Source organism: Monodon monoceros, unplaced genomic scaffold, assembly GCF_005190385.1.
Source record: "Monodon monoceros isolate NGI ecotype Baffin Bay Population unplaced genomic scaffold, NGI_Narwhal_1 Super_Scaffold_5, whole genome shotgun sequence".
NCBI lineage: Eukaryota > Metazoa > Chordata > Mammalia > Artiodactyla > Monodontidae > Monodon > Monodon monoceros.
This window is the reverse complement of record NW_021703782.1, coordinates 77285169-77297314: the sequence shown is the minus strand read 5'-3', so window position 1 is coordinate 77297314 and position 12146 is coordinate 77285169. Positions and strand designations below refer to the sequence as shown.

Here is a 12146-nt window from a genome sequence, read left to right as displayed (position 1 = left end):
TATGTAGGAAACATTCAAAGAATTTTTTCAGTTGTAAAATGAAAATAGCACCTGTTTCATAAGGGATGTTGAAAGAATTAAGAGTTAATCCATTCTGAGCACTTAAACTAGTGCAAGTGGTAAGTGCTCAAGTATTGCTTCATTATTAACTATTATAATGAAATTTTATATATAACCCTGGGGGGGGACAAAAGAAAACTTGAAGTTCCAAAAATTGACCCAATAATAACAGGAAAATTTGAATTACCACAGAAGTGTGAAAGCTAATCAGAGATTTACCAAGGCACGGTGACAAGATAGCTTCACAGCTGTTTTCTCTAACCTTTAGAGAGTGCTCAAATAATTCCAGGCGGCTTTTTTTTAATAAGTCAAACTCTCTATTTTGTGAAACCAGCATAGTTTTAATACCAAAAGCAAATAAAGATAGTAATCCCCCCAAACTCCCTAATGCATAGGCAGAATTTCTAAATAGATGTTTAGAAAGTACACTATAGCACCATATCAAAAGAGTAATAAACTGTGACCAAATAAGATCTATTCCAAGTAAGAGACGATAGTTTTGTATGAAAATCATATCGCATTAGCAAATAATGAAGAAAAAGCATATGATTATAATCAAAAGATGTTGAAAAGTCAGTTAAAGTTTACTAAGAACTCTAACAAAATAGAGCAAGAAGGAAATTAATTATAATAAATAAAACTAATAGCAAGTATCCTAATCTGTGAGTGACAAATCAGCAACTAGAGAGATGCTTGCTCTGTTCGTATTTATTCAGTGTTATGTTAGGAGTTCTACCAAATGCAGAATGATATTGTAATGGATATAAAACATTGAAAGAAATCATTGTATCTTTCTCCCTCTCATTATATAATTGTAGTAGAAGAAAACACAAGATATTCTAGTTTGAAAGAATTTGATACAGTGCCTAAATGCAAATTACGTGTACAGAAAGCAATAACTTATGTCGATCAGCTGATGAATAGATGCAATACGGTGTATCTGTGCAGTGGAATATTACTCAAAAAGTAGTGAAGTACTAATTCATGCTACCACATGGGTTAACCTTGAAAACATGCTTAGTAAAAGAAGCCAGTCACAAAAGGCTACAGATTCACAGTTTGTATGATTTCATTTATATGAAGTGTCTAAAATAGGCAAATCCATAGAAACAAAGTATGAATGAAGTGATTGCTTATCATTAGTAGAATAAATTAGGATACCTTCATACCATGGAATGAATCTGTTACAAAGAATTACTTAGAATTATGCCAGGAATGTGAGTGATATCTGCAAGATACGGTTGAGCAAGAAAAACAAAATTGAGGAAAGTGTTATGTTCAATTTTGTAAAACATGGTGATTAAATATTTGTATACATAGGACTCTGAACATAGAGAAGAATACGGAGAAATATATACTAGGCGTGAGGGGGGTGAGTGCTAAAGTGAAGGGAAAGGGAAGGAGGGTAGAGATGGAACCAAAGAAAGAAAAGGAAAAGACTTAATTTCAGAAAAGATGGTATCTCGTTTATATAAAGTTACTTATTGGGTCTACATATTGAAAAATGAAACAATTGCATATGTAAACACCAGAACAACACAAGACATAGAAAACCTGAACAGACCAATAGCAATGGAAGAAATTAAAGGCATAATAAAAAACCTGTCTTTATAGATTACATCTGAATTCTGTCTAATCTCTATAAAGAACTGAAAGTTGCAATTTAAACTATTCCACATCATAGACAAAGATAGAAATTTTCAAAGTATATTTTGTGAAGCTTACATAACCTTAATAATAAAACCTCAGACAGTACAACAGATGAAAGCGTTCAACTAGTTTCCCTCTTGAATACAGATGCAGATGCTTTAAATAATAAACCATAGCTAGTGTTATACTAAAATAGTCTATTAGCAAAGTTGAAATAATGATTATTAGAGTTTATCCTGGCAATGCAGGATAAGTTCAACATTAGGAAAACTTTTTTTTAGTTTGTTTTTGTTTTGGGCTGCGTTGGTGCTGCGTTGGGTCTTCGTTGCTGTGCGCGGGCTTTCTCTAGTTGCGGTGAGCAGGGGCTACTCTTTGTTGCCGTGCGTGGGCTTCTCCTTGCGGTGGCTTCTCTTGTTGTGGAGCACAGGCTCTAGAGCGGAGGCTCAGTAGTTGTGGCGCACAGGCTTAGTTGCCCAATGGTAGGTGGGATCTTCTTGGACCGGTGCTCAAACCTGTGTCCCCTGCATTGGCAGACGGATTCTTAACCACTGCGCCACCAGGGAAGCCCAGGAAATGTTTTAAGGTAATAGATTTCATCAACACTCTAAAGGGAGAATGTTTTGTTAATAGATGCAAAAATATAAAATTTAGCCATCATGTCCAATAAAAGGTCTTATAATGGAAGAGGGAGTTTTATTTTCTAGAGCTGGTAGGCAAGGTTATTGAGACCATCCCCGTTGATTGAGGACAATTGACTATACTAGATAAATTATTAATATCCTAAAAGCATCAAAAGAGCTTAAAGATCAGAAGGAATTGCCAGGTCAAAATTTAAGGGATAGTAGGGATGATAGTTCTATCCTGAAGGCATGTTGTTCATTTATGCAAACTTGAACTTCAATTTTAAGTCCCATCATGAGGCACAAGAGAACAGGAATCAGAGACCACTGTTTAAGGAGTCCCTTCCTACATAGGTGACCCTTCTTAGGTAAAATAGGCACCTTAAAGGGCTGTATCCTTAGAATAAGAGTGATCAGAAACAAATGTAATTTGCGGCCAAATTCATATCATACTGTGAAATTAGTGAAAGTACTTGGGATGGCAGGGGCCTAGAAAACATGCAGATTCTCTTTGGAGGAAGAAATCTTCAGGCTAGTTTTCAGAAAGTTCAAGGACAGTAAGCAGTAAACAAAGTTAACCAAGTATGTGAGGAAAAAAGGACTACAAATGAAAACCAACAGAAATAGATTTACAGTGAGTTCACATAACCTATTTCTTTCTTTTTTTTCTTGATCTTTATTGGAGTATAATTACTTCACAATACTGTGTTAGTTTCTGTTGCACAACAAAGCGTATCAGCCATATGCATACACATGTCCCCCTGTCCCCTCCCTCTTTAGTCTTCCTCCCATCCTCCCTATCCCACCCTTCTATGTCATCTCAAAGCACTGAGCCAGTCTCCCTGTGCTATGCTGCTGCTTCTCACCAGCCAACTATTTTACATTCAGTAGTGGATATATGTCGATGCTACTCTCACTTTGCCCCAGCTTCACCCTCCAACCCCATGTCCTCAAGTCCATTTTCTGTGTCTACCTCTTTATTCCTGCCCTGCAACTACGTTCATCAGTACCTTTTTTTTTTTTTAAGATTCCATATATATGCGTTAGCATACAGTATTTGTTTTTCTCTTTCTGACTTACCTCACTCTGTATGACAGACTCTAGGTCCATCCACCTCACTACAAATAACTCAGTTTCGTTTCTTTTAATGGCTGAGTAATATTCCATTGTATATATGTGCCACATCTTCATTATCCATTCATCTGTCAGTGGACATTTAGGTTGCTTCCATGTCCTGGCTATTGTAAATAGTGCTGTAGTGAACATTGTGGTACATATCTCTTTCTGAATTATGGTTTTCTCAGGGTATATGCCCAGTAGTGGGATTGCTGGGTCATATGGTAGTTCTATTTTTAGTTTTTTTTTTTTTTTTTTGCGGCACGCAGGCCTCTCACCGTTGTGGCCTCTCCCGTTGCAGAGCACAGGCTCCAGACGTGCAGGCTCAGTGGCCATGGCTTACAGGCCTAGCCGCTCCACGGCATGTGGGATCTTCCTGGACCGGGGCACGAACCCGCGTCCCCTGCATCGGCAGGCGGACTCTCAACCACTGCGCCACCAGGGAAGCCCCTATTTTTAGTTTTTTAAGGAACCTCCGTACTGTTCTCCATAGTGGCTGTATCAGTTTACATTCCTACCAACAGTGCAAGAGGGTTCCCTTTTCACCACACCCTCTCTGGCATTTACTGTTTGTAGATTTTTTTTGATGATGGCCGTTCTGAGCGTCATGAGGTGATACCTCATTATAGTTTTGATTTGCATTTCTCTAATATTAATTAGTGATGTTGAGCATCTTTTCATGTGCTTCTTGGCCATGTGTATGTCTTCCTTGGTGAAATATCTGTTTAGGTCTTCCACTCATTTTTTAACTGGAATGTTTGTTTTTTTGATATTGAGCTCCATGAGCTGTTTGTATATTTTGGAAGTTAATCCTTGGTTGTTTCATTTGCAAATATTTTCTGCCATTCTGAGGGTTGTCTTTTTGTCTTGTTTATGGTTTCCTTTGCTGTGCAAAAGCTTTTAAGTTTAATTAAGTCCAATTTGTTTATTTTTGTTTTTATTTCTGTTACTTTAGGAGGTGGGTCAGAAAAGATCTTGCTGTGGTTTATGTCAAAGAGTGTTTTTCCTATGTTTTCCTCTAAGAGTTTTATAGTGTCTGGTCTTACATTTAGGTCTTTAATCCACTTTGAGTTTATTTTTGTGTATGGTGTTAGGGAGTGTTCTAATTTCATTCTTGTACATGTAGCTGCCCAGTTTTCCCAGCACCACTTATTGAAGAGGCTGTCTTTTCTCCATTGTATGTTCTTGCCTCCTTTGTTGTAAATTAGGTGCCCATATGTGCGTGGGTTTATCTCTGGGCATTCTATCTTGTACCATTGATCTGTATTTCTGTTTTTATGCCAGTACCATACTGTCTTGAATACTGTAGCTTTGTGGTATAGTTTGAAGTCAGGGAGCCTGATTCCTCCAACTCCGCTTTTCTTTCTCAAGATTACTTTGGCTATTCGGGGTCTTTTGTGTTTCCATACAAATTGTAAAGTATTTTGTTCTAATTCTGTGAAGGATGCCATTCGTAGTTTGATAGGGATTGCATTGAATCTGTAGATTGCTGTATTGTGATCTGTAGATAACAATATTGATTCTTCCAATCCAAGAACATGGTATATTTCTCCATCTGTTTATGTCATTTTTGATCTCTTTCATCAGTGTTACATAGTTTGCTGAGTACAAGTCTTTCGCCTCCTTAGGCAGGTTTATTCCTAGGTATTTTATTCTTTTTGTTGCAGTGGTAAATGGGAGTGTTTCCTTAATTTCTCTTTCTGATTTTTCGTTGTTGGTGTATAGGAATGCCAGAGATTTCTGTGCATTAATTTTGTATCCTGCAACCTTACCGAATCCATTGATTAGTTCTAGTAGTTTTCTGGTGGCATCTTAGGATTTTCTATGTATAGTATCACGTCATCTGCAAGCGGTGACGGTTTTGCTGCTTGTTTTCCAATTTGTATTCCTTTTATTTCTTTTTCTTCTCTGATTGCCGTGGCTAGGACTTCCAAGACTATGTTGAATAATAGTGGCAAGAGTGGACATCCTTGTCTTGTTCCTGATCTTAGTGGAAATGCTTTCAGTTTTTCACCATTGAGTATGATGTTTGCTGTGGGTTTGTCATATTTGGCCTTTATTATGTTGAGGTAGGTTCCCTCTATGCCTATTTTCTGGAGAGTTTTTAATCATAAATCGGTGTTGAATTTTGTCAGAAGCTTTTTCTGCATCTGAGATCGTATGGTTTTTATTCCTTAATTTGTTAATGTGGTGTATCACATTGATTGATTTGTGTATATTGAAGAATCCTTGCATCCCTGGGATAAATCCCACTTGATCATGGTGATCCTTTTAATGTGCTGTTGGATTCTGTTTGCTAGTATTTTGTTCAGGATTTTTGTATCTATGTTCATCAGTGATATTGGTCTATAATTTTCTTTTTTTGTGTTATCTTTTTCTGGTTTTGGTATCAGGGTGATGGTGGCTTCATAGAATGAATTTGGGAGTGTTTCTCCCTCTGCAGTTTTTTGGAAGAGTTTGAGAAGGATCGGTATTAGCTCTTCTTTACATGTTTGATAGAATTCGCCTGTGAAGCCATCTGGTCCTGGACTTTTGTTTGTTGGAAGATTTTTAATTATGTTTTCAATTTAATTACTTATGTTAGGTCTGTTTATATTTTCTAATTCTTCCTGGTTCAGTCTTGTAAAATTGTACCTTTCCAAGAATTTGTCCATTTCTTCATGGTTGTCCATTTTATTGGCATATAGTTGTTTGTAGTAGTCTTTTATAAAACTTTGTATTTCTGCAGTGTCAGTTGTGATTTCTCTTTTTTCATTTCTTATTTTATTGATTTGTGTCCTCTCCCTTTTTTCTTGATGAGTCTGGCTAAGGGTTTATCAATTATGTTTATCTTCTCAAAGAGCCAGGTTTTAGTTTTATTGATGTTTGCTGTTGTTTTCTTTGTTTATATTTCATTTATTTTTGCTCTGATCTTTATGATTTCTTTCCTTCTACTGACTTTGGGTTTTCTTTGTTCTTCTTTCTCTAGTTGTTTTAAGTATAGGGTTAGATTGTTTATTTGAGATTTTTCTTGTTTCTTGAGGCGAGATTGAATTGCTATAAACTTCCCTCTTAGAACTACTTTTGCTGCGTCCCGTAGGTTTAGGGTCGTTGTATTTTTGTTGTCATTTGTTTCTATGTATTTTTTAATTTCTTCTTTGATTTCTTCAGTAATCTCTTGGTTATCAACTAGCTCAGTGTTTAGCCTCCATGTATTTGTGTTTTTACAGGTTTTTCCCTGTAATTGATTACCAATCTCATAGCGTTGTGGTCAGAAAAGATGCTTGCTATGATTTCAATTTTCTTAAATTTTCCGAGGCTTGATTTGTGACCCAAGATGTGATCTGTCCTGGAGGATGTTCCATGTCCACTTGAGAAGAAAGTGTATTCTGCCACTTGTGGGTGTAGTGTTCTATAAATATCCATTAGATCTGTCTGATCTATTGTGTCATTTAAAGCTTGTGTTTCCTTCTTTATTTTGTTTGGATGATCTGTCCATTGGTGTAAGTGGGGTGTTAAAGTCCCCTACTATGATTGTGTTACTGTTGATCTCTCCTTTCGTGGTTGTTAGCATTTGCCTTATGTATTGAAGTGCTCCTATGTTGGGTGTATAAACGTTTATAATTGTTATATCTTATTCTTAGATTGATCCTTTGATCATTATGTAGTGTCCCTCCTTAGCCCTGTAACAGTGTTTATTTTAAAGTCTACTTTATCTGATACAAGTATTGCTACTTCAGCTTCCTTTTGATTTCCATTTGCATGGGATATCTTTTTCCATCCCTTCACTTTCAGTCTGTATTTGTCCCTAGGTCTGAAGTGGGTCTCTTGTAGACAGCATATATATGGGTCTTGTTTTTGTATCCATTCAGCCAGTCTGTGTCTTTTGGTTGGGGCATCTAATCTGTTTACATTCAGGTTTATTGTTGATATGTATGTTCCTATTACCATTCTCTTAATTGTTTTGGGTTTGTTTTTGTGTGTCTTTTTCTTCTCTTGTGTTTCCCACTTAGAGAAATTTCTTTAGCATTTGTTGTAAAGCTGGTTTGATGGTGCTGAATTCTCTTAGCTTTTGTTTGTCTGAAAAGCTTTTGACTTCTCCGTAGAATCTGAATGAGATCCTTGCCTTGGTTGTAGGTTTTTCTCTTTCATTACTTTAAGTATATTCTGCCACTCCCTTCTGGCCTTCAGAATTTCTGCTGAAAAATCAGCTGATAACCTTATAGGGATTCCTTTGTATGTTTTTTTTTGTTTTTCCCTTGCTGCTTTTAATATTTTTTCTTTGAATTTAATTTTTGTTAGTTTGGTTAATATGTGTCTTGGTGTGTTTTTTCCTAGGGTTTATCCTGTATGGGACTCTCTGTGCTTCCTGGACTTGGGTGATTATTTCCTTTCCCATGTTAGGGAAGTTTTCCACTATAATCTCTTCAAATATTTTCTCAAACCCTTTCTTTTTCTCTTCTTCTTCTGGGACCCCTATAATTTGAATGTTGGTGCATTTAGTATTGTCCCAGAGGTCTGTGAGATTGTCTTCAATTCTTTTCATTCTTATTTATTCTGCTCCTCAGCAGTTATTTCCACCATTTTGTCTTCCAGCTCACTTGTTCATTCTTCTGCCTCAGTTATTCTGTTATTGATTCCTTCTAGTTTATTTTTCATTTCATTTATTGTGTTGTTCATCTCTGTTTGTTTGTTCTTTAGTTCTTCTAGATCTTTGTTAAATATTTTTTGTATTTTCTCAATCGTGCGTCCATTCTGTTTCCGAGATTCTGGATCTTCTTTACTGTCATTACTCTGAATTCTTTTTCAGGTAGATTGACTTTTTCCTCTTCATTTATTTGGTCTTACAGGTTTTTACCTTGCTCCTTCATCTGTGACATATTTTTTTGCATCCTCTCTCTCTCTCTCTTTCTTTTTTTTTTATGAGTGCGATTGTGATCCTGTCTTAATGGTTGTTTGGCCTGAGGCTTCGAACACCGGGGTTTGTAGGCTGTTGGGTAGAGCTGGGTCTTGGTGCTGAGATGGGGACCTCTGTGAGACCTCACTCTGGTGAATATTCCCTAGGGTCTGAGGTTCTCTGTTAGTCCAGTGGTTCGGCCTCAGGGCTCCCACCGCAGGAGCTTCAGCCCGACCCCAGGCTTGTGAACCAAGATCCCACAAGCTGCCTGGGGCACAGTTGGGGCAGTGGGAACCACAATAACAAAGTAAAAAATAAAATTAGACTAGGAAACTAACAGATGTTAGGAAGAATATAAAAATAAAAATATAGATGAAACAACAACTGGAAGGTACATCAGTACCACAGTAGTAAAAAGGAGGGGGGAAAAGGAAAAAAAGGTGGGGGGGGGAGGCCTTGGCTGTGGAGGGCGGGGCCTAAGCAAGGGTGAGGTTTGGGTGGTGGGTGGGGCCAATGCTTAGGACCCACAGGGCTGGAAAAGACTGTGGGGGGTGGGGCTTAGGCTCAAGGAACAGAAAGAACCCAGGTATGCCCCCCACCTCTGGTCTCAGAGGGCAGGGGACCTCACCTGGGAGCCCAGAAGGCTTCCTGGGCTCGAGTGGGTGGGGCAAACTCCCTCCCACCTCTCCTGCTCCTCTGGTCTGGGAGGGCCCCTCCCACCTGCCTCTCCTGATCTCCCTGGCCTCAGGGGCACTGATCCTGTCTGGCCTGCACTTCTCCTCCCCACTCAGTCCCCCTACATCCTACTAGTTCACTTTGGGGTTCCTCCCATCTCCTTGCCATCAGAGTCCCCCACCAGCAGCTGGCAGGTGCCCTAGTTGTGGGGAGATGCTAGCTCCGCGTATTCCCACACAGCCATCTTCTACGTTTGTTCCACATAACCTATTTCAAACAGCATAATTAATGGTAAAACTTTGAGTGCTTTGAGTGTTGTCTTTTAGAAATAAGTACTGAAATACTTATGAAGTGATAGGTTCCTGGGATTTGCTTCAGCAAAGTACAGGAAAGGGAGAAGTTGATGGGAGTGGATTGGATATATGGTTTTGTGGTTTTGGAGGCTATGTGCTAGATATGGGGGGGTTCAGTATACTGGTATTGAACATGTTTGAAATTCCCCGTAATAAATATGCAAATAAGAAAGTAAAATTGAAAAATCAAAATAATACAAAGGAAGTTAAGAATCTGTAAAAGATGTTCAAGCCCTCTATGTAGAAGATTGTAAAACTGTCTAAATACTAAAAGATTTGGCTTGAAAGATCCAAATTTGTAAAAACTGCTTTCAAAACTGACAGGGTGAGTAGAATTAGTGTACTCCCAAGTAAATTTCCAGTAAGTTTTTTGATGTTACTTGAGAAGCTGATTCTGCAATTTCTATGACATTTTAAAGGACCTGGGATTATCCAGAGCAGGGAAAAGCAGAGTATTGCTGGCTGTTTTTGTAGAGTTTTATTGGAATACAGCTATGCTTATTTATTTATCTGTCATCTGTGACTGCTTTGTGCAGGGACCAGGATGGCCCACAAGCTTAAAGTATTTACTTTTCTGGCCCTTTATGAAATAGTTGGCCAACTAACGCTCTGGTCTAGAATCTCTAAGGCCCCTTGGTCCTCAAAGTATGTCTTGGATCAGCTGATCAGCAGCAACAGCGTCACCTAGACATTTGTTAAAAATGCAGATTCTCAGACTATACAATAGACTTACTAGGTAAGGGATCCAGCAATCTGTTTTAACCCAGGTGATTCTAATGCACACTACAATTAAGAGAACCTCTGGTGTATAATTCTGAAGTAGAACAAGGTGGGTAGAGTAGCTCTTCCAATTATTAGGACTAATTATAAAGCTATATGAAGGTATTTTTGCCAGAATAATTAAATATGCTAGTGAAATAGAATATAAGCTCAGAGATACACTAACAGATTTAAGAATACTTTATATGTGATATATAACTGCAGATGAGTTGGGAGAAGACAGAATTTTTAATAAATAATGCTGAGACAATTAGATATCCAAATGAAAACATGAAACTGGATCCTTTATCTCATACCATCTACAAATGTCAGTTCCAGGTAGATTAAAGATGTAAATGTTAATGGCAATATAAGCTTTTAAGAAAGTAAAATGGGAATGGCTTCATGACCTTAAGTAGGGAAGGCTTTCTTTAAGACATAGGAAAAGCACTAACTATACAGAGAACTGTTGATAAATTAAAGAACTTGTGTTCATTGTGAGAAATAGACTTAGACATATATTTTGGTCACTTAATTTTTGGCAAAAATGCCAAGGGAATTCCAGGAGAAAAAGGAAGGTCTTTTTCAGTAATGGTGTGAAAACAACTGGATATCTATGTGGATAAATTTGAACTTTGGCTCCTACTTCATATAGTACACAAAAATAAAGTTGGTTTCTAGATTTAAATGTGAAAGATAAAGAAAAGAAAAGAAAAGAGATGTCTTCATAAGGTAGGCAAAGATTTCTTAAACAGGATATATAAAGTACTAGCTGCTTGGTAAAACACCAACATACTGGATTTCATTAAAATAAAAAATTTCTGCTCATCCAAAAGCCAGTATTTTAAAGGTGAAAAAGCAAGCCACTGTCTGGAAGAAAATATTCACAATACTATTTCTGAGAAAGGATTAGAATCCAGAACATTAAAGATTTTGTATACATATCCATTAAAATCAGATCTAAGATAGGTGCCTGTGAGCATCATTTTTGAAGGTTCTTCATTAGTAACGCAGAAAGACGAGTAAATAATTGTGTTGAGTCTTAGCAAATATAGTTGTATACATAGAAAAGGAGATTGTAATTTTTAAAAGTACTAGAATTAAAAAATTGGATAACATTGTTAGATTCGAGAAACATAAAATTAGTAACTTTTCTCATTACTAGCACTTAACCAATTTGACGTGGGGACGTCCCTGGCGATCCAGTGGTTAAGACTCTGAGCTTCCACTGCAGGGGGCAGGTGTTTGATCCCTGGTTGGGGGACTAAGATCCCACATGCCATGTGGTATGGCCAAAAAAGAAGAAGAAGAAAAAAGGCAGTTTGACATGGAAATAGAGAAAAATAATCTATCAGCAATATAACAAAGTCTACAAACTTACAAAAGAATTTTGAGGAATAAATTTAATAACAATAATATAATCTTTATGAAGAAAACTAATTTCTTGAAGGTACAGTACTGTAGTAGTGAACATGTAATGACATGTATTCCAATGAAAAGCTGTAATATAAAATTATGTCCTTTGTAAAATAACATTTAATACAATTAATATAAATTAGGATTCCAGTGGGTTTTGAAACTGGATAAAATTAACTTAAGGTTATTTACATAAGAATAAATGTGTGAAAATGGCCCAAATATAAAATGAAAAGAAAGTATGGTAATGAGAAGAATTTGTCTTACTAGCTACTAACTTTTCTAGTAAGATACTAGAAGTGACACAGCACAAATTTGGCAGGAAATAGATCCAGGTATGTTTGGGAAGTTATTGATGGAAAAAAGATGTATTTCAGTTTAGAGGAAAAGGGAGGGTTTATTTACCATTAAATAAAGGGTTTAACAGAAGATAAAACATGGACTGGGAAAATATTTTTGTTACACGTATCTCTAATTAGAAAGCCAAACTATAATGTTAATGGACAACCTTGTAGAAAGTGGGCAGTGAGCAAAGGATATAGATTATTTACATAAATATGTAATGGTTAATAAACATATTAAAAGATGTTGAACCTTTCTAATCAGAGAAATGCAAATTTA

At 36.9% G+C, this 12146-nt stretch overlaps 1 protein-coding gene across 9 annotated transcripts in view; it reads left to right on the top strand.

Annotated features, from left to right (window-relative positions):
- RNF38 (ring finger protein 38) overlaps positions 1 to 12146 on the top strand; it is a 123607-nt gene that overhangs the window by 94475 nt on the left and 16986 nt on the right. The gene's annotated exons all lie outside the window — the stretch shown is intronic.